This window comes from Anguilla anguilla, chromosome 18, assembly GCF_013347855.1.
Source record: "Anguilla anguilla isolate fAngAng1 chromosome 18, fAngAng1.pri, whole genome shotgun sequence".
Lineage (NCBI taxonomy): Eukaryota > Metazoa > Chordata > Actinopteri > Anguilliformes > Anguillidae > Anguilla > Anguilla anguilla.
In genome coordinates, this window is record NC_049218.1 from 11,100,183 (window position 1) to 11,122,348 (window position 22,166).

The 22,166-nt window shown below is 41.0% G+C and overlaps 1 protein-coding gene and 1 long non-coding RNA gene across 8 annotated transcripts in view; both read left to right on the top strand.

Annotated features, from left to right (window-relative positions):
• Nucleotides 1–6,832: 6,832 nt before the first annotated feature.
• LOC118217826 lies at nucleotides 6,833–11,451 on the top strand. 4 transcript variants are annotated; one of them, XR_004763314.1, is made up of 2 exons: nucleotides 6,833–7,010; nucleotides 10,039–11,451. It is a non-coding gene; the product is annotated as an uncharacterized LOC118217826 (long non-coding RNA). The 4 variants fall into 4 exon arrangements; XR_004763315.1 differs by lacking the exon at nucleotides 6,833–7,010 and adding an exon at nucleotides 7,017–7,101; XR_004763316.1 differs by lacking the exon at nucleotides 6,833–7,010 and adding an exon at nucleotides 7,129–7,157.
• A 2,478-nt stretch (nucleotides 11,452–13,929) lies between these two features.
• cdh23 (cadherin-related 23) overlaps nucleotides 13,930–22,166 on the top strand; it is a 177,541-nt gene continuing 169,304 nt past the window's right edge. For 3 of the 4 annotated variants that reach the window (XM_035399762.1, XM_035399764.1, XM_035399763.1), the window contains exon 1: nucleotides 13,933–14,419. The gene's annotated coding sequence lies outside the window, so the exon portion shown is untranslated. Of the gene's footprint in view, nucleotides 14,420–22,166 lie in introns of all 4 variants that reach the window. The other variant, XM_035399765.1, reaches the window with a different exon arrangement.

Sequence of the window (22,166 nt, forward strand, 5' to 3'; positions counted from 1 at the left end):
CCATCTGTTTTAACGCTGGAGGTGTGTAATCACGGCAATGGGGATCCAGTTGCGCCATCTGTCCATGCTATTTGCCCTGTCACATTTTCTGTCCATGTCAAAATGAGGGAAATGGGTAATGTATGGTCGAGGCAGGTGTGTGCTTAATTTGGACATGCTTTATGCTTGGGGGTAATTGGGGAATGTCTGGGAATGATTTGGCAATTTCTGATCCTTGGACAGAATCGGGACAGGACCAGGAGGGGCAGAGAAATATTAAAACTTTATTAGTCTCATTAGTCATCCATGGGCTAATAAAACACTGCTGCTGTTATAACATTGTGGCTTTAAGCCCGCTTCAGATATGATATCAATCTTGTTAATTATGCATGGGAAGAAGGTCCCCTTCTCAGTCACCTGTCAGAAAAGGCTACTTAATCACTGCCCTGTCTCCACGTTTCCGTACGCCATATTTTACTATGAATATGGAGTGCTATGAATTTTTTTTTTTTCACATATTTTGGAAATGTCTCAAATTTGAAATGTCTTGAAGGAAAGTTACAGATTCTGTTAATCTTTGTTTTCAGTCTTTTAATTATGACTTTTTTTTTCTTTGATATTTACATCTCAATGGTGAATTTACTCTTGATTTCTGGGATTACTCTGATATGCACGGAGGAATGTGGCCAAGTAATGCTGGGACAGTTTCATTATTGAGTTGCAGTTAGATATGCCAATTGGTTGTGTACCTGCCTCCCTAAAAGGTGCCTCAATAGGTTTCTCTTTCCCATGTACAGTATAACATGTCTAAGTAAGTAAGTAACATAAGTAAGAACCCTATCTTCACTTTTGACTTCATTTGGGAAGTTAAGCTTGCAATGGAATGAGTATGAGTTCGTAACACATTGAGCTGAATTCTGGGGTCTGAATGTACTTGAAAAAGCCCGCTCCTCCGCATTGCAATCACAGATGTGGAAGCTCTGCTTCCTAATCCTGTCACTCCATAACACATAATTACTTCATCATTGAAGCGCTCTGCATACATCCTTCATTCAGCGCGTGGATGTGCACCAACTGAAAAATTAGCATTTATATGAAAAAAAAAAAAAAAAACTTTTGGCGAGCCTTTCATTTGTTTATGAATATATGTGACATTTTTTCACTATTGTAGACTTGCCAAACTTATATTTACAAAAACTACATATTGGCCTCTTGGAGGGGTTGCTATCAGAAAAGAAAGTAACTTAACTGGCTAAATAGAGGTGAAACGTACGCACAAGTTTAATTGGTGCTGTTAACTTTTCACTGAGATTAGAGGGGCGCCAAAATAATCAACATCCCTGGCATCCATCCACTATATCCCTCACCCAACCTAACCCAAAACAGAGCTGGCACCTGAGAGCTCCAGATGGCTGCGGAGCTGCTGTTGGGATGTTTTTGAGGTATTGCCCTCAGAGAGAAGAATAGCTATTAGGGGGGTGGTTAATTTAGCATTTTTACTGGCTCTTCCCCCAAAGCACAGAGGGGAAAATTCTTTCTCTGGCCCACAGGGCTACACTTTCATCATCTGCTACTGCGGCACGCTGAAGATGACACGCTGCCGTTTCCCTGCGTCTGACGAGCGGCTGCGCGCCTTTGCGTTTTTTTTCATTTTTTAATCTCGAGTTTCCCGGTGATACCGCTGCCTCTGCGTCTGTTTGACACCGTCCATGAATGCCTTCTGCAAGGCCTGGCTGCTGCACTGCTGTTTGTGGCTTGAAGGCACCGGTAAGCCGACAAGGTAGTAAATCTGCACTGGAGACCCTCAAGAAAACAAGTAATCAGGAAGCAGGGCCATATTCAATGGTGATAAAAACCAGAACAAATGTATAAAAAAAGAGCTAATTAAAGATTGCAATACCATCTTAGTATTCACAGCAGCAAATAACCATTGCTGTGATATACGTGCCATATTGTCAATCGAAGAGCGGTGAATAATTATAGCTTCCTCTGTTGGACTTTCAAATTACTTTCTGTTTAATTGAAAGTAGGGTAATAATCTACAAAATACACATGCCACATGTCTTGTAGTGTCTCTGTATCTCTATCCCCCTCTTTCATTATCTCTCTCGGACATATCACCTGTTTTTCAAAATAGCCTGTAATAGTCAATAAACAACAGAATCCACATGTCCCAAAGAGCGCTGGAACAGCTGAGAAATCCCATGCTGTAAATAAACAGCTACATTATCTGTGTTATCTTCAACAAATGCACACAATATATAGACTTTGACCAACCCTCCACTTCTTTCTAAATAACTATAGTGTTCTGCGGGATTTGAGGTTGAATACTCATGCCCTTAAGGATACCCACACAGTTGGCGCAGGGTGGGTGTAGCTGTGCACAGGGTGGGTTGTCTTGTAGGGACAGACATAGGATTGTGAGTGTGGAGGGACAATAAAGCTTCAGATTTTTGCTGTCTGAAGACAAACCTGAAACATCCAAAAACGCACATTTTCAGGACACATTGCATTCATATACCACTTTTCCAAGCGCTCAAAGCGCTTTACAATGATGAGTGGGGACTACCCTCACTTACCACCAATATGTAGCATGGCAGCCATTTAGCGCCAGAATGCTCAGAACACATTCTCTAAGGTGAATATATATATATATATATATATTTAAAAAAAAATTTTTTTTTTTTGGGGGGGGGGGGCTTTCAAGTGCTGTCATTTCTACATAGTGAAATCAAAGTGCACAAAAATACAGTAGAATAAAAGCTGAGAATGTGCAAATTACTACACGTGGGTTGCTTGATTACAAATCTAACATTGTGAAGTACAATGACAAATCAAGTAAAAAAAATTATGTCTTTGTCACGAATGTTATCGATCTCACTGTGCATATAGCATCATACTTATATAAGCATTAATTCTGCACGATTCAGTTATCAAAAATAAAATGGTTTTTCCAAAGAACATTTTTCAGTCCTGACAATGAAGAATGTGTTGATATATTGGAACATAATGTCCTGTTATAAAATCAAATTATATAGTACCTCATAAGAGCAATTCCCCTAATGCTCATGATCACTCACTGTTCTTTTCATCTCAATGTTTCATTTCCTGAACAGGCCTTCAAATTGTTTTTTGAATTTGAAGATTTCAGCTTTTTTTTCTTTCTCTTTTTTTTGCACACAATCAACCTCGAGCAAAAGCAATTTGTGGAGTTGTAAAGATTCAAAAACAAAAACAGACGTGAACAATTGCAATATTGCTCATAGGGCTCCTTTAGGGTAAAATAGAATAGACTCTATTACAGTGCGAGATTTTTGAAATTTTATATTGGAAAAAGTAACAGTTTCCAAGATATATTCTGAAATGAATATAAATGACTTTTCATAGAAAATGTCAGTCTTACTAAATAAATTAAGGAGAAAATGGATAAGTCATTACAACTCTGTTAAAAGAAGAAAAAAGCATTTGACTTAAAGGTTAAAGACCAGTGAATATGATTTGATTAAATTGCCCTACTCAAACTGTTCAAGGAAATCAGTTTCCTCAAACCATTGAGCAAACTGAACTCAAAGTGCACCTGTTACAAGTAATAACATAGCATTATCTTTTGTTTTCTGGATTGGATACAGAAAAGCATAAATTCATGACACAAGTCGACAATTGTGCATAAATTAATAAAGCAATTACTTTATGAAGCATGGCTTTTTTTTTTCTTTTTTTCCAATAGAGTTTACCATAACATGTCAATAATATATTAATGTTGTTCAATTAGTACCAATTATACTAAGTATTCTATGTTGATAAAGAAAAGAGCTGAAAATGTTATACTATCCATCCTGTCATTACAAAATCCATGCTTTTGTGTCATGTACAATGTTGTACTGCTGCTACTATAAACTGTGAATTTTCATCTCCTCAAATTATTATATTCAACACCACAAAAACATAAAGAGAGGGTAAAAGTAGGGGTTTTTTCAAGTGTGCCACAGACACAAATAAAAAGTTAAATGCATCAGCAACAATTCTGATTAGCAATGATATTGGCAGAATGAATGATATATAGACTCATTACCATAATCTGGATGCCCCAGCAATGTGCAATAATCATCAAACAGTCTAAATAGGGATCCGGGATCCAAGAGGCAGGGAACAATTCTTAAAACACCACACTGTAAATATTAAACACCATACTGTAAATATGTTTACAACAGTAAACATTTTTATGTCTTTAATTTTTATCCCAAGTCACCAACAAATTTCACAAACTAAACATTAATTTTAAAAAAATCATTATCCTGCTGACTTAGGATGTATTATTATCACTGGCTGAACAAATACCACATTTGCTGCTTTGCATTGATTCAGTTAAATTTCATGATGAATTAAAAGAGCTATTGGCCTCAAAAGTGGTTTGAAGGTCCTAGGTCCTTTTCTCCTGCAGCTATTGAACTTGAAAGAATGTATCATCTGTAATTTGTTGAAAAATCTATTGAAATATGTAATTGGAAATATTCATATAAAATTGCATGAGGTAAAAATTCACAAAGCAAAGGCTGTGCATCCTGTGTCCATTGTTTGTGAACAATTTAAAAGTGGTTTGGTGGTCCTAGGTCCTATTCTCTAGGAGCTATTGAACTTGAAAGCATTTGCCATCTGTAATTTCTTCAAAAATCTATTGAAATACCTAATTGGAAATATTTGTATCAAATTGCATGAGGTAAAAATGCACAAAGCAAAGGCTGTGCATCATGTGGCTATTGTTTGTGAACTATTTTAAAAATGGTTTGAAGGTCCTAGGTCCTATTCTCTATGAGCTATTGAACTTGAAATCATTTGTCATATGTAATTTCTTCAAAAATCTATTGAAATACCTCATTGGAAATATTTGTGTAAAATTGCATGAGGTAAAAATGCACATCAAGTGAAGACACATAACATGAAACATAACATTGAGAATGTCAATGTAGGACGTGACAGCATGAACGGTCTGTTGACAACTACACTGAACGGGATATTGTAGTAGGGTTGCAGTGCCTAAACCCCTCATTACAAAGACGAACGCACATTTGAGAGTTCAGTGGAGAAAAAACCATAGGAACTGGTCTACAGAGATGTGAAAAAAGTAATATAGTCAGATCAGTCATCCTTCACCATATTATCCTCAAGTGGGAATGGTACTCCCTCCAGTAGAGAATGGAACTCCCTCCAATAGAGTTGCAGAGACTTGTAGATTTTATGCCAAGGCACATTAAAGCTGTTCCGGCACCCTGTGGTGACACCTTAACACCTTACTAAGACACTTTATGCTGGTTTTTCCTTTAATTTGTCACCCACCTATATACACTGTGTATATATCTACACACACACACATATATATATATATATATATAGAGAGAGAGAGAGAGAGAGAGAGAGAGAGAGAGGAAGCAAAGGGAGAAAAAGGAAATAGGTGATACGATACAGTGCAGTGCATGCAAATATAATGTTAATAAAGTATACAAGAGAACAGATCTTAGAGATGTTACACACCAGTGAGCTCCAACGCTGTCAGCAACCTGTTTTAGAACCAGCTCAATCTAGCATTCCTTCAGATTGAACCAGAGATAAACGAGCTTGACGGCATCCAATTATAGCAGGTCTCTTACAATTATTTAAACCCTAACATGTTTTTGAGACAAAAGCTGAGGGAAGACAGAACAGCATAAATCTGACTGAGACTGCTCCGGTGAGCTAGAGGATCTGTGAGGGAAGATGGTCGGTTATGCTTGTGAAAACAAAAAAGCCAGTAAACTCAGGTTGTCATAGGTGGGTGGGGAGTGAATGGCTGCATCCAGGGTATGAAAATATTCAGAGGAATAAAAGATCAGAGTCCACTCTAAAAGAGAAGAGTGCACCGCCTGAAAAAAATATAGAACAGACAAAAATTTTTGTAGAGATCATACATGTGAGATTGAACTCTGGAGTGAATCCTACCTGCATCAGAAAATTCACAGGACAGAGAAAGCAGGTCAGAGTGTGGGAAAAATATTCACCCTGCAGAAACTCTTACGCAGCGTTTTAGACAAGTGAAGTTGTTCAGCTGCACACATTGCAGGAAAACGTCCTCCTTTTTATTTTTATCAATTTGATAAGGTTGATTTGTGAATGAACAACAGCGATTATGATATGCAATGTGTTTCCCAGTCCCTATTTCACTTCAGTGACTTACATCTGCTAAAATGAAGCAGAAATATCAATATTTCAGGAAAAAATGTTATATAAGCTTCTGGTGTCTGACTTGTGAAGAACTAATTAAACATTTTTTTACAGTTTGCAATGACATCAAATATTTCTTCTCTGAATATTTATTTTGTTTTTGCTATTTATTTGCCTTATTTATTATGTTCTTTCAACTATCATTTTTGTTAACTCAACTAGTAAATACATACAAACATATAAAATGCTGATATATGAGCTTCTTTAAAAAGAAAATCTGGCTATCAGTGATGTAGCATCACTTATTTTATGAAAAATGAATTTCCCCCCTTAAGGCGGCACATTACAGCTGGATAGATATAATTTTTACTTGCTGAACTTTCAAATACCGGGTCACCATTATAAGTGCAGCATACATTTTTTCACAGCAGGGGGCAGTAAAACATCACATATCGTGCAGAATGAGTTTTCCCAAGATGGATCATGATTTTAATAAAGTGACTTTGAATTGTCATTAAATCTTCTTTGTTTCTTTCACACACACACAAACACACACACACACACACACACACATATAGAATGAATATATAAAGTTCTCGTCCGCGCGAGTGACAGGTCCCCCCAACAATTTTTAATTAATTGCTGAGAGATCCCCGCATCAAGTCAAAACCGTTTCAAAGAAAGGCTGACTTCGGAGATTCTGACCCCTGTACAAATGTAACGATACAAACGATAAAATGCCGTAAGCAATGGTATGGACTCCGGTAGGATGACCGGCAGTAAAACAAAACTTCTGTGTATGTCGACAAGCAAGATACTCGTAACCATACTCGAAGGTGAGTGCTAAATTAGTCCTAATTTGCAATAACGCTAACAATGTAACCATTTAGGCAAACGGAACCTTTCTTCCGGGTGAGGAGGATGAAGGTGGGTATGAATAAGGTAGTGCAATTTCTTGAAACGACGTGCGCGCGTTTACTGAAGTGGGTACAACCATAACTTTTCGATTACATTTTCCTTTTGCAAACCTTTGCTTTAGGAAGAGTGGTCAGTAGTAACGATTATATTTGCAAGTATATTCTGTTTGAGAGAAACGTTTGTTTTAATATAGTCTCAACGATTAATTTTCTGAATTAAGGACTGTTGCCGAGGTATTGTGTCAGGGTATGCGTGATTATGTGTTAATGGCTAGGTACTTAGCTAAGTTCTTGCATTAGTGTGTAGTTCACAAATGAATTAATGGAGCGAACAATGATGTCGCCTACTACTGTGTGATAAACACGTACAAGAGCGCGCGTTCAGGTTGGGTGGTTTCCTCTCTCCAGTAGAGGAAAATTTGTCACTGTATTCTTGACGCCCACAAGCCTTTTGTTTCTATTATTATTTATCTCTGGGATTTGTAAGCCTGATTGCATTAAAATGAGCTGACCTGTGCGCATGAGTGCTTTTATAATTTGTTTGTTGTACTTTAGTTGTTTCCTATCGCCAGCACCGCGACCCTGACAAGGATACGCGGCTATAGACAATGGATGGTCTAGTTATCATGCACATTTTATACAAATCCATTATTAAAATAACTTTTGATGACCATTGTCTGTGTGTGATATTCTCCTGTCTTTATCAATGAGGATGTCGAGGTACCTGCACACTGTGTACGTGTGAAGATAAAGGCATCTTTACTATTAATTTGAAAATGATTTAAATTCTTTAAATGTCTTCAGGGAACATGCCTTCTGTTTAAGACATTCTGTTATAATTTTAGTCTACCCTAAAATGCTAATAGTCTCAGAAGTTCTGACTGGTTAAAACCAGTTGCACACCCGTTGGTGATTTCACATGGGTTACAAGCAGGATTGTGGTGAGCTGAAGGGAGGCTGTTTGTAAGAGCTGATTTCTTTTGTGAAAGACAGCAGTTTAAAAACAAAAGAGCAAACTTTAGACTACAGGAGAGATCAGAAGTACAACGGGCATAGACGTACACGCTTTCACCTCAGGTGTGGGGCGGAGCATTTTGTGCAGGCTATGCTACCATAGCCTACTGCAGTGGTGCCCAACAATGTGTCATGGAGGGCCAAGTGAGTGCACATTTTCATTCCAACCAATCACTTCACCTAATGATTTCACTAATTAGTCCCCTCCTCTCTGGTTGAAGGTGCAGTATTATATTAGTGAAATCAGCAGGTGTAGTGATTGGTTGGAATGAGACCTGCGTACACTCAGCCTTCCATGGCCCATGGATTGGACACCACTGGCCTACAGCTCGGTGGTTATTCGGTAGCGGTTTTTCTAAATGCGCTTTACCATAAGTGCGTCTACCGCACCACACTTAGCTTATGTAATTTAAGCACACGGCATGGCTAATGGGTTAGACAAACCAAATGTATGCTCCAAATAGTTGGGGTGGTTTGTCGGTCTGTTTTACTCTCAATATGTCTTACGTCAGTAGTAGGGGCTTCAGGAGTTTGTGTCCTGTAGTATAACTATAGTGGGAGTGACTTGTAAATATATATAATTTACAGTAAAGCACATGCATGCAAATGTTTTTTGTTAAGTATTGGCTAAATGTAACAATTCTAGTGAAGGGGTTTTTATTTGCCAGGAGACAAGGAACAATTTCTCCTGCGTCTGAGCCAGGTCCCTTGGGCCTCAAATTGTCAGGTTCAAATATTGAACTAGAGTTTGAGCTTCTGGATGCAGACTGCAGTCCCTCTAACCAGCTGCCTTCGATCAATCATTTGAGCCGTCACTTTGCAAGAATATCAGGACTTTGATGGCTTTAAATATCATATCGAATGCACTGTCTTCTAACATTTGAAAAATGAATTAAGACTGGAATGACGAAGATGTATTGCTAACCTCTGGAATCAGTCGGCACTGTAGCCTCTGTTAATGAAAATATTGAACTGGAAAAAATGAGCTTGCTATGCATAGAAAAGATAATCATACTGTACTGTGAAAAAGTAGGTTAAACAATGTTCTACCAGAGTAGTTGAGACTGGAAGATTAGCCACATTTCTCTAATTTCCATTTGTATTGTGTTTTTTTTAAGCTTGTGTAGTAAGAGTGCATTTCCTATAACCAAGTGTACATTTGTAACTTTGTTACTGCGGAAAAGGCAGTGTTGTTCTTACAAAGTGCATATGTACCCCCTGTTCCTGTTCATTGTGACCTTGCTGAACACAGGCCTGTATGAGATAAGTGCCTTCATCCTCTTATTGTCCAGATTTTTTCTAAAGATGGAGGTGGCCATTATGTGGATCCAGCCATGTTTAATAAGGTTTAAATGAGACTGAATCCACTTCCCTTTCTGTTGCAGAGATGATGAAAAAAGTTTGATTGACATCCTGTTATCTTGACATGCAAAAGGGGAGTAGGCAGTGATAGCTAATAAAGCAAGCGTGTGTAATTAGGACGGTTGAGTTGATGTAGCTAAACCTATAATGCAATTTTGTATAATTAGGGAGGAGTAGCCCCTCTGCACAAAATAACCAGGCTGTACTGTTCAGAAAGAACCTTTTGATGTCATCCGTGCCACATTGTGCCACTCCCTCAGGGGCTTTATACTAACACTATTATCTTGTGTTAAAAATCGTTGATTCTGCACTCAGCCTGATTCACCTCTTAAAAAAACATTCAACTGGGAAAAACTGAGGTACTGTTGTATAGAAAATTAACTCATGCTGTGTAATGCAAAAGAGAATAAATTAAATGATATTCCCCCAGAGTAGTAAACCTGTTTACCCTTTTTCTATAATGAATTCAGTTTTCTTATCAAATTTAGTTGATTTAAATCATTAATAAAATATCAATTTGAGGTTCGCTCAAATTGTCTGTTCTTAATATTTTTATTGTCTCCCCTCACAGGAGCTGTATAAGTTTACTGCTCGGCTTAATTCGGTGGAGAAGGGTAAGATGTCTGTTGCCGGACAGACTGCCGAAAGTTCTGAAGACAAGAAGCTGGCCCCATGGCAGAGCCTGACTGTGCCACGCCAGGGCTGGGAAAGTGGGGCTGGGAGCTCATTCCATCACCCAGTATGGATTCCGGAACATTCAGAGCTGAGCCAAATTGGCAGGGCTACAGTCGGTCAGAAAGCCGCATGAACCAGCACCCTATTTTCCCGGGCCCAGATCCATCAGAACCGGCATCTGGTCGGGTGAGTACTGAATTGAGTGAACTGCCCACAGGTTCCTTGGGCAAGTGGACCGCCTCGCTGTTCTCCGGGTGGGAGGACGTTCGGGTTTTACGAGACACCCGGGAGTGCAGTGCACACACAAAAGCATGTCGAGAGGGAGCCAGCGCACCGCGCCCTGTGTGGAGAGACCTGTGGCAGCGAGGCTCAGTTAAACTGGCATGAGATAATTCACCAGGGGGAGCGGCCGCACTGCTGCCCACAGTGACCTGGGGCAACTTAAACTGCACAAAATGTCAAATGGTCACTGTAGCGAGTCCTGATGTTCCTCTCCCCGCAAACCGCACCGTCCGCAGGTACGAGACGCACACGGGCGTAACTGTGCGCTTCATCCGCGCGAAACGTGTACCGAAACGAACAAACGAAACACGCACAGCCTGCGAAGGGAACGAACGGCATGTAGCTCCCGTGTGCGTCGCTCGTTCCCGAGCCCCGGTCCCACCGCAGGCAGAGCAGGTAAACGGCTGCCAGTCGCTGTAATTGCCTACTGCTGTGGAAGCAGGCCAGCTAAAACGCTCCCTCGCCGCCTGCAGATGGCGCCCTAACCGCACCACACCTCCTCAGTCACAAAATGGAAAGACCTCACGGCTTCTGAGAAACGGTTCCGTTCTCTTATCAAGCTCCCGTGTCACCGTCAGACTTGCAGGTCCAGACAGGGAGTACAGATGCATCCCCTGCTCCGGGGATTTCAGCCATCTAAATGCTTTAAAAGCCCATATTAAACTTCACTCTTCTGAGAGACCCTTTGTTTTTGCACAGTGTGTGGGGACAGCTTCAATCAGGCAGCTTACAATACCTATGAAGACACCAGCAGGTTCGCAGTGGAGCCAGGCCTTTCTGTTGTGCTTATTGCGGTCAGTGACTCTGGGATTCTTGGTGAAAAATTGTACAGATGCGCCTGGTGCAACAAAATGTTTTGGATATTTATACAGTCGAGCTACATCAGAAGACTAAACTTGCATTGGTTTAATAGATTTTTCTTGTTTAATAATACACTTTTAGTTTGGTATGTATACCACTAGATGGCGATCAAACCATATTGTCAGGAGGAATTGTACAATAATATTAAAGATTCATTCCTACTCTCTGTCTAGTATAATCCTCTCACTGAGAGAATTGCCACCGAATTGATAGCAGAAAATAAATGCACTTGTAATCAGGAGTGATGTGCTTGATTAGTAAGTCCTTAAATATGTCAGACATCAGATTGCTGTAAATGACTAATTCAGATGAGAGGTGATTATCAACTCAAAGCACTTGCTTAATTGCTGTTTCGTCTGCTGCTGAAAAAAAAAAACTGCACACACAACAGGGAACTAGAAACTTTAAATGAACGGTACAAAAACAAGGATCTTATAAACTTAAACTGGTGAAGTGTTGTTACTTTGATTTTTATGTTTTTTGACAGACTCTAAAATCACTTGGTGAATCTGGGCCTATATATTCTATCCATCCATGCCTAACACTTCGGTCCGAAATCTCGCGTAGGTGTTCAGTTGAGATCTGGTGACTGTGAGGCCATGGCATGTGATTCACATCATTGTCTTGCTCCTCAGACCATTCAGTGACCCCTCATTCCATGCAACCCTACTATAGCATCCCTCTCTATGTAGTTGTCAGAAGACTGTTCTTGCTGACACAGTCTGATCACGTCCTGCACTGACATTCTCAGTCACCTGAGGAAGAGTTGCTCTTTGGTTTTTCTTACATATCGCACTATTGCATTCACATCAGTCATCGAATGTACGCTTTCGAACCACAATTTCCAGCCCTGTTTACTGTTGTCTTTCTCATAGATCTAAATGCAGATGTCACTTTAGTCACTGTTCCTATTGAAACACTAGTCAGCTGAGCAGCCTTTATGATTGAAGGTCCGTGCCCCAATAATGAACTTTTTCAAAGTCATTTAGGTCTTTTCCTCTTGTCAACTTGATCCAAATTCAAGGTCAACTGGGCTGCTCAACATTTGTATGCACTCCACAGAGAATGATAGGATGATAATTGCTTAATTGTGTCTTGCAATACACCTGTATGGAAGCATCTGTATTAGTTGTGTGTCTCCACTCGTTTATTCAGGTTTTTCCTTTGTCACCCATCAGGATAATCCTCTTAATAATAATCCACTATTTGTTATGAGTCCCTTTCTTATTATCATTTGACTTATCAAACTAGTCACTATATTTAAAATGAATCCAAAGGGTCCCTTTGACTCATTCATTTTATCAAATTAAAGATTCTGAGTATGTTGGATATCTTCATGCACATTTTTGTGAATATTCTCTTAAGATTTTTTAGATGTCTGTGGAAGTCCGACGCCTGTTTCTCTTCCTCCCTCCCTCCAGAATACCATCCGTACGGCTGTTAGTCTCTCTTCTATCAGAGCTTATCTGTGTGGTTTAAAATGTCCCAGCCAATGACAGGCAGTCCCTTGCTCTGCATGTCTGCCGCTCTGACTGAAATCCACTTCAGAAGTACGGGGGCCAATGCGATTTGAAATGCATGCCCTGATCTCTCGCGGGCACCGAGGGTGACGGTGACATGCCGAGCTTATGCTGGCATATACGGCACACCTGTGGCATCTCTTTCGGTAGAGGACTGGCAAGGAGAGCGCAAAGTATCAATTTTTTAGGGTGTCACGCTGCATTAAATTTGTATTTTATGCTTATCCATTGATTTTTCACATCATCTGGATAATTAATTTTGCCCACATTGTCAGCTAATCAATAATATTACAGAGGTCACAGGATCTACACAGAATCAGTACAACACCACCACACAGAGATGTTCTCAACTTTGCCGTCTTTAAGTAAAACAACTGCAGTAGTATCATTACAATGGTTTGTTTTTTGTTTGTTTTTGGTTTTTTTTTGATAGATTCTAGATAATCAAACTAAGTAAGTCTACTGCAGTTGAGTACACTAGTTTCTGTAATCTTGTATGTCTGCTGTTTGGAAACTAGCTTGCTTTCCTGTGGGGCTGGCCATAAAAATGATTTGGTGTGTGCTTGAGCATACAGATATAAAAGGTCTTACTGGATCCATCTAGGCACATCGTTCTCCGACACAATGAGCTCGTGATTGAACGGTTTTGAGCTCTTTTTGGAATCAAATTATATTCCCACAGGGGAAAAAAACTGATGAAGGGTCTGCACGTGGGGGCGCTAACTGACCAGACTTACATTCCCAAGATATATCTAAGACTGTCGAACTACTGCAACAGGGGGCAGGCGAGCACTGTCCTGCAATGCAAATCGGGGTCCACCAAAGAAGGGTGCAGGTGAATTTTTTGATCAGTCTTAGTTACAGGAGTGGTGGGAAAGGTCTTAACTCACAAAGGGGAAACGTTGGTGCAATGATGCCGCGTATTCTTCTAATCATACCCTTTAATGATAATACGAAACTGCGAAAGAGAATTAACACAGGAGTCAGTCTGGGTAATCTACAGATGCATATGAGCGAACAGTAAAGAGGAAACGATGCTTATATCTATAGCCAATCAATTGCGTTGGACGGGATAATATTAAGAATATGACTAGTTTTAGAAATTGACTATTATGCAATAGAATAATTATAAAACAGTTTAAACATAAGTATGCTTCATATACACGGGCATGCATAATTCAAAAAAGCAAGTTTCAAATAACTATCTCTTCGCTTCGACTCGACTCACAACTTAGCTGGCAATATGCGTTAGTGCTGGCTCGTGCAAGATCTAGGGGCGCAATATATAATCCGTTAATGCCCAGCGCGAGCGTACTGACGCGAAAGAAGTGCGTGAGGAAAAGAGAGAGGAGGGGGCAGTTTGCTGAGGCTAAGTTGTAAAGGAATGAATGAGTGTGAATAGCCACTTGAGAGAACTGTAAGGTCCTTAACCTCGGTGAGAGGAGGACATATAGCTAAAGAGTGGGACCGAAGAAGGTGCAGAAAGAGAAGAGAGAGAGAGAGAGACAGCGAGAGTGAGTGAGTGTGAACACCTCCACTCTTTGCATAGCAGGACTGCGGGACCGTTGGTTGAATCTCCAGGCACTCAGCCCCCGACGGACACGGACGAAGCAGGTAAGGTGTAATGACTTTCATATTTTTGTCATCTCACAAGATTCAAACAGACTCGACATTGCGCTTGTAACTGTCTAAACTAACGTCTCCGAGCTTTGGACTGACGATACTTTGCTACCAGCAGGTATCACGATGCGCAGCATAGCACTTGTAATTATTCGTGTATAATTTTGGAGCAACGGGACAGGTAGATTATTTATGCGAAGAAATTAAAAAGAAGCTGCTACATGCGCGGCTTCAAATTTAAGTATTAATAAACAATGCATTGTATTGTGATAACATAATAATAATAACAACAATAATACATTTGAAGTGCTTTATTATAGCCTAATACGTGTGCATTTCTAGAATATTAGCTTTGTGTGCACTTACTTCGAGTCGACCTGGAAGATAAGGATAAGCAAAAGAATTTCTGTCCACATTTTTATTTTATTTCATTAATTCATTAATGTATTTATTTATTTATTTTGCGGGGCAACCGCTGATTAAATTAGTGTTCGTGGGTTAAGCTACACTATAAGAAGTATGTGTGCATTTGTTGAAAATTATGTACCGTCTTTATCCACTTGTAGGCTGTCTTTCCAGAAGTCAAATCGATATAGCTTAGCCTACAGCATAGCTATTATGTCAAAAAGTGATGTGCCATGGAGAGTTTAAGTCGAACGCATACTTTAGCCTATCGGGAGTCTTGAGGTGTACTTCTCTAAAAATGCTATATGGTATTCATGGGATAATACAGGTGTAGACCTTCAATTATGAAAGTTTTAAAGCTCGAAGGATGACGCTTTTGGACCGGGGTATCAGGTGCGCGTGTCTTCGTGCAGTCTCAGGTAGCCCGGTCGCCCGGGAAGAGCAGCGCGCGGTTATTTATTTATGTGTCACCTGAACGGACTGCAGTCGGAACATGAGGTCAAGCGGCGAGTCTGACGAACTACCCCTAGATGCGGATCCGCTCCGTTGGGCGTCTCTCTGCCCGATGTACTTGGAGACTAGAGTGGAGTCGGCAGCCTCTACTGCATTATCAGTATTTATTATATAATTACTGTGGTATCTGGTATGGATTACTGAGGCTATAGCTCTCATCAGGGTTCTCTTTATAATCACGTAATACACTCTCCGATTGACTAGATTAGTGCGATATTAAAATAAGGCTAACCTGCAAGTAAGTCATTATAAAAATAATATTGATGATATAGTATCCTAACTATTTTAATGACCGATATTTAAATACAATAATAATAAACTATTTTATAAACTCTGGTTTGCAAAATGGCATGAGGCTAAATAAATGGTATGACTAAATTGACTGATTTAGCAGAACTAGTGTTATCTCAAAAAATTGTAAATTTGGTCATATAGTGCTTTCCATACAATAATACAATTTTTTTTTTTAATCTGATAGCCTTAACACACATGTACTTTGCTCAGGAGTTTGTGTGGAATCTGCAAATGTCTGCTTACAGGATGACGTCTGGCTGCAGGCCACAGTGCTGCCCTCCTATTCCCCTGGCACGTTACAGACCAAGTTGGATTGTGCACTGTGTCCACTTCCAGCTTCAGTTTGGATTTATATGTTAGATGATTTACGGATATGAATTACAAAAAAAGGAAAAAACTGAACAGAACTGCCAGTGTTTTTACACAGTAAATACCTGCATGGACCTCAGAAAAGGCTAGGATACCAGTGAGTGGACGAACAGTAGAAAAACAGCATGTGAAATGATTTTTATTGATCATCGTAACCCCTGTGGATAATCTCAGATCGTGTCAGGACTGTAACACAATTAAAATGATGTGCATGCGCCTGTGCATGTGTGAGTGTATGTGTACGTGTCTGCTGTATATACAGGCTGACATATGGACACATCTCGGTCCCTTTTCCTATCGTGAGCTTATCTGTGCGGTTGAAATTGCAAACCCCCGACAGACACTGTCCCTCTCTCTTCCCGACTGTCACTCTGACTGAAACCCACTCAGAAATAAGGGAGGAAAAAACCGTTTGAAATGCATGCCCTGATTTCTGACAGGCCCTGTGAGTGACAGCCGCAAATGAAACGCAATATCAGGGATATAGGAATGAGTCGCAGATACAGTGACAGACTCCTCTCTACCCTGTCCTGAGAGTGACGGAAGGGGGGGGGGGAGGGGGGCAGGGAGCCCCGGAACAAGGGGGGAAAAAGGGCAGAGAGAGAGAGAAAGAGAGGGAAAGAGAAAGAGAGGGAGAAATTCAGGTTCAGTGAGTCACCTCACCTCATAATCTCAGTATGACATTACTGTACCCTCTCGCTCTCCCACTGCCTTTCTCTCTCTCTCGCCCAGCTGTGAGATCATTAAATCAGGTGGTGCAGTCAGGCAGAACAGAGGGAGAGAGAAGTTGAGAGAAGAAGAGGGCACGGAAGATGGGTCCACGTGGCCAGTCCTATTACAGGCCGGCCCCTCCCCTCCCTCCATCCCTCCATCCCTCCGTCCCTCCGTCTGAAAGAACGTGACTGTTCAGATCGTATGGAGAGAGAGTATGCAGAAGTATACTCGGTCTCTCTCCTCGGAGCGAAAGCCGCAGCGGCGTGAACTCCCCTTGCGGTCGATCGTGCTGAGGTCACGCAGAGTGAACGTGGTGACGGGGTGGGCCTTGTTACCGTCCGCATAGGCCCTCGCTGACCATTATCTATGCGCATCGTCAAGACGCGCAGCACACAAAAAATGTAGGAAAAGACAGCGAGCGTACTTAAACTGATGGCTTACAGGTTTTTTTTTTTTTTTTTGGCAACAATTTCAAATGAGTTTCCAGTGCAGTCATTACTTAAACTGTGGCATTTACCAGTGACATTCTTTTGTGGCTTCCAAGCAAATTGCCTCTTAGTTGAAGTATCTTTTTAAAATTCCTTTTTTGTGCTCTTGCTTTCTACTTTTCAAACCACCGATGTGGGTTTTAGGATGTGTTGTGACTTATTGTATTCAAGTGGACAGCGCTGGGTGGAACATATCATAGTATTCTGTTGGCTGTTTTCCCTTACAAACAGTGAACATGTGGATTTCAATTACGACCTGTTATAAGAGAAGCGGTGTTCCATGCTAGAGGTACAGTAGAGATCTGTATAATCCAACTGGTTTGAACCAATCACATTGTACGCACGAAGAGGGCTATACAAGAGCTTATTGTATTGTATTGTATATTGTTTCGTTGAGGAGAATCATTAGATGAAGCTGATTAATCCATTAAGTGTTGTAGCTGTGCTCATTACTGGGATCATGAAGCCTCAGTGTTTCATTACAAGCGTGCAAAGCAATCGAGGATGTGAACATGTGAGCAAGAGAGTGGCACGAGAGCTCTTGAAAGGAATAGCTGAGAAAGGAGAAAAGAGGTGACGGGACAACTACAACAGACAGGGCATACTTGGGTAACTGAGGAAGAGGAAGAAGGAGAGAAAAAGCAGAAGAGAGGCTATGAGGGAGAGAAGAAGGGGGGTCGGAGGAAGAGCGAATCTAAGCAACTTCAGATGGCCTCTGCCGTCTGCACATAACTCAAACTGCGCTGATTTACAGCGTTCAATTACAGACTCCCCCATAAAGCATAGGGCAGAGGGTGGTCATAATGGCCAGTCATTGTTAGCTTTGCGGCATGACAAATACATGTTGTTGGTATTTATGCTGCAGACACTGCGCCAGCGACATCAAGGCTGACACAGGCAGATTTGTGTGTGAGTGTGTGTGTGTTTGTGCGTGTGCGTGTGTGTGTGTGTGTGTGTGTGTGTGTGTGTGGTGGAGGAAGACGAGGGAACAGTGTGGATGCGTCAGAGTTTGTAGCACTGCAGTCTCCTTGTCTTTTGCTGAAAGTTTATGGTGATGCAAATGAATTTTTTATATCGCTTTTATATCGATTTGGATCACACTCTATACTGCAACAATCTGGATCAGTCCGCATTACAATGATTTGTATGATTGAAAAGTATATCTGAAACTATTGTCCCTGTTGTGAGTACATGCAGAAGATCCTTGTAATCCTTGTATATAGATACATTTTAAAAAAGTATATTTCTATACTTAATTATATTCTGCATAGGCGTTTTCCATATGCTTGTAGCAAGTCCTGTGCAATAAAATATAGTCCTATAAAGCATACCTTGTGCTGCCGTATGGGGTTACAAAGGCAGAGGACCACTCTAATGCACTCTAGGTCTCGCTTGAGCTTTCATATGGACTGCAGAGAGGTCAGCTAAGTTGAAATCGCAGACTTTGCACTCAAGTGGGCTATGGGTCTGATAAAGCTCTTCTCACCTTGGCCTCCTATATGGGCCTAACCTTTACTGTCCCATGTCTGTCTGATCCAAAGCTATGTCCCGAGTGTAAGCGTTAGCCTTTTTTTTTTTTACTGATCCTCTGTCCCAGTCAGATCAGATCAGTTTACACCTAACATCCTCACCATGCATACTTTCAGAATGTGTACCAAAGAAACATACAAAACTGTACCCTGTCATACATTTTCACCGTAATCTGTATTTTTGGTATACTTCTAATTGGTCAAGTCAATTGGGTTTTCAGCAAATCTTTGGAAGTAGGAGGTGAATTAAATTCTCTGTACACAATTGTATGCTTCACATAATCAGATAAAGCAGTTTGTCAGCTGTTTAGTGGAGCTCTTACAGGTAAACAGTGATGATTAAAATATCAAGCTCTACACACTACTTGGGTAATATGGGATGTGTAGTACCAGAAATAGCTAACCGTTCATGTTAGTGCCAAAGAAGCATCAGAGTAGCTGAAAGTTACGAGAGGGGGCACAATATGATGTCTATTTCTATTTTAATTTATTCCCGCCTGATATCAGATTTATTGTTTTTTATTTAGCCTGATTTCAGATGTTTTTAACATTTGACAAATTGCAATACATTTAGCCATTTAGCAGGTGCTCTTATCCAGAGTTGTGTTTACCAGTTATACTGTATCTAGTTTTTTTTTTCCTATACTGTAATCCATTTGTACCAATGGATATTTTACTGAAGCAATTTGGGTTAAGTGCCTTGCTCAAGGGTGCACTGACAGCACCCCAGCTGGGAATCCAACCCTTTGAGTAGCGAGCCCAGCTCCCTGACCGTTCTGCCAGACCGCCTTGTTTACGGCTGCGCTCATGCCCCTGTCCTCTCAGACGCTCTTCTCCCGGGCACGCCTTTAACAGCTCTCTTTGAGAACAGAGAGTTAAGAGCCCAGATTGACGGCTGAAGAAAGAGAAATTTTGTTTACTCCCCCCACACACGCACTCACAGAAAGTTTACTCTCCTCAAGTTTATTGTGAGAGATATCGACGTTCTGTTCTACATGACCTTTGGCAAGGCTGACAAGAATCTTTACAAATATCGAAAGTCTTTTTAGCCACCAGCCTCTGGAGAGAGCTTTGTGCTTTGTGTGGGCAAACTGTATCTCCTGTTGTCAATGTTTTGAGTATCTCCCCCCCCCCCCCCTTCAAAAAAAAAAAATTAAAAAAATTGTGAAGACTGCATGAAATTTGAGGAGCCCAGTGTTCCCACTTTATTACAATTTTGCCAGTGGTGTGAATGCTACTTAGATGTGTTTATCATGTGGACATTTAAGACAAAACATTGAATAACTTTACAAAAAACAAAAGTAAATAAAAAATAAAATTAATATGCAGTCAAATGTTCAAAATAATTTTCAAAAAGAACTATAAAAAATGAAAGCTCAGATGGAATAAATGTTATCACTGAGAGCGGCTTCTTGGTTTTTGTTGAAATATGAACTCTGCTTTCCGTCTGAGGTTTTAGCACCAGGGGTCAAATCCATTGACTGCCTGAGAAGCAATTCAGCTGCATTTTCTCAAATTGTTTGTATTCTCTCTTGGCTTGATGTGTTTCTACCAAAGATCTTTCTCAGAGGGGAAAAAAGGGGGCTCTTTTCCAGCACTCTGAGCTGACAGTTTGCTTCACTCTGGGTTGCAGGGTGTAGAATAAATGTGAGCAAAAGAGAACGATAAGTCAAAGGAGGGAGAGGATGGGGTATCATTCACACCCACTCCTCTCTTGTTGTGCCCACAGATGACTGAACCACATCGCATCGCTCTGCCCTTAGAGGACAGATGTATGGAGCAGCGTATTGCGGGTAGTATTTATTTATGTAAAGCAAAGGCTGAGATGTAGGAGCGGAGAGAAGGCGAGCGCGTGTTTGTCAGTTTGGATAATCGCGTCGGCCTGCTGAAACATTGCGGTTTGAATGGCTGCTCATGTCGTTAACAGGTCACAGTGTGCCGTAAATCTCTTTTGCATGTCTGGAAACCAGAGGGCTCTCTGCCTGCAAAAATCTCAATCGGGAACTGTGTCAGGGTCAGCGCTAAGGTGCGGAGCATGTCGAAACCGAGCCACTTAACCTCAGTGACATCGTCCTTCCTTCCGGTCATTACTGAAGCGTTCTTTGTCATTTGGACTTAGGAAGTGAGATCGGTGTCTGCCATCTCTTGCATGATAAATATCAGCATTTTTTTAATTCTGCATGCGTGTGTGTGTGTGGGTGCAAATAGACGCACTTATAACAGTACCTCTCTGTGATCTGATGATTTTTAACTGTAGGTTTCACAATTATTTGGAAAATTTGAACCATTACACATTTTTAATTTTTCCACTGTGCCAAATCTTTTTATGGTTTAAACATCCTCACGCTACGCAGTTACTTTTTTTTTTTTTAATTGTGCTATTTGTGCACTGCAATTGTGACAAGCTCTCTTCATTGTAAATAATAAGGCCTTGTTTGCTCTGCAAGTAAACCTAAAAATTGGATATTACAATTGCATTGTACAGTCTACAAATTATAGGTCTTTAAAGTCCACTTCGTTGTTGATATGTTACCGAAGCAAAGAAAGGATGTGAGTTTGTCATAGCATCATACAGTATGCCTCAAACTTGTGCACGTCACGGCTAATGTCCACTGCTAAATCCCTTACTCGTGCAGTCTTTTTTTACCGCGTCTGTTTCCTGCTTCACACAGTGGAAATGATGCTTATGTTCACACCTGACAGATTTCTGACAAAAGCTGTTTCTGGGAGGCGGGGGTAAAGTGAGTGTGTTCCCGCATTAGCCTAAACCGTAGCGTTTGCGGTCGGCTCTGCTGGAGGAGCCCCGTCTCAGCGATAGCGACAGTCGCTGCAACCTCGCATCCCGCCACACCGCCGTCCCCCCCACCCCCCTCTCCTGGTAATTACCGTCTCCCCGGGTGGTCCGTTCTCACGTGTGCACCGTGCCTCGGAGTGCGCTCAGTCCCCCAAACCTGTGCACGCACTGCCTGTCTTCTCCTGGGAGATAAAAAAAGCTGCCCCACTACAATACCCCCCCACACACACACACACACATACAAACAACTAACTTTCTTTAAAAATATCTGTCACCTCCTCTTTCGCCTACCCACTCAGCCCTAAGGGTGGGGAGGGTGGGGGGCGGGGGGGGGGGGGGGTATTTGGATTTTAAATAGAGTGAAGCAGATAAATTCATCGGCAAATCCTTTTTGGATTATTTTTTTGACGTGCTCATTTTTCATCAAGAGCGACCATGTGGTTGGTTTTACGCCCACCTCCCCCCCCCCCCTCCCCCTTCTCTCTTTAAATTGTCTCTGTAAACATTTCTTTTTCTGCAGGTGTTGGGACTCCTAGGTGATTTAAGTGGCAGTGTTGTTGATGTGAAAGACATCAGGTATACACAGAAGCACTGAAAAATTAGGGCCAAGATTCACGACAATATGCTGCTCATTA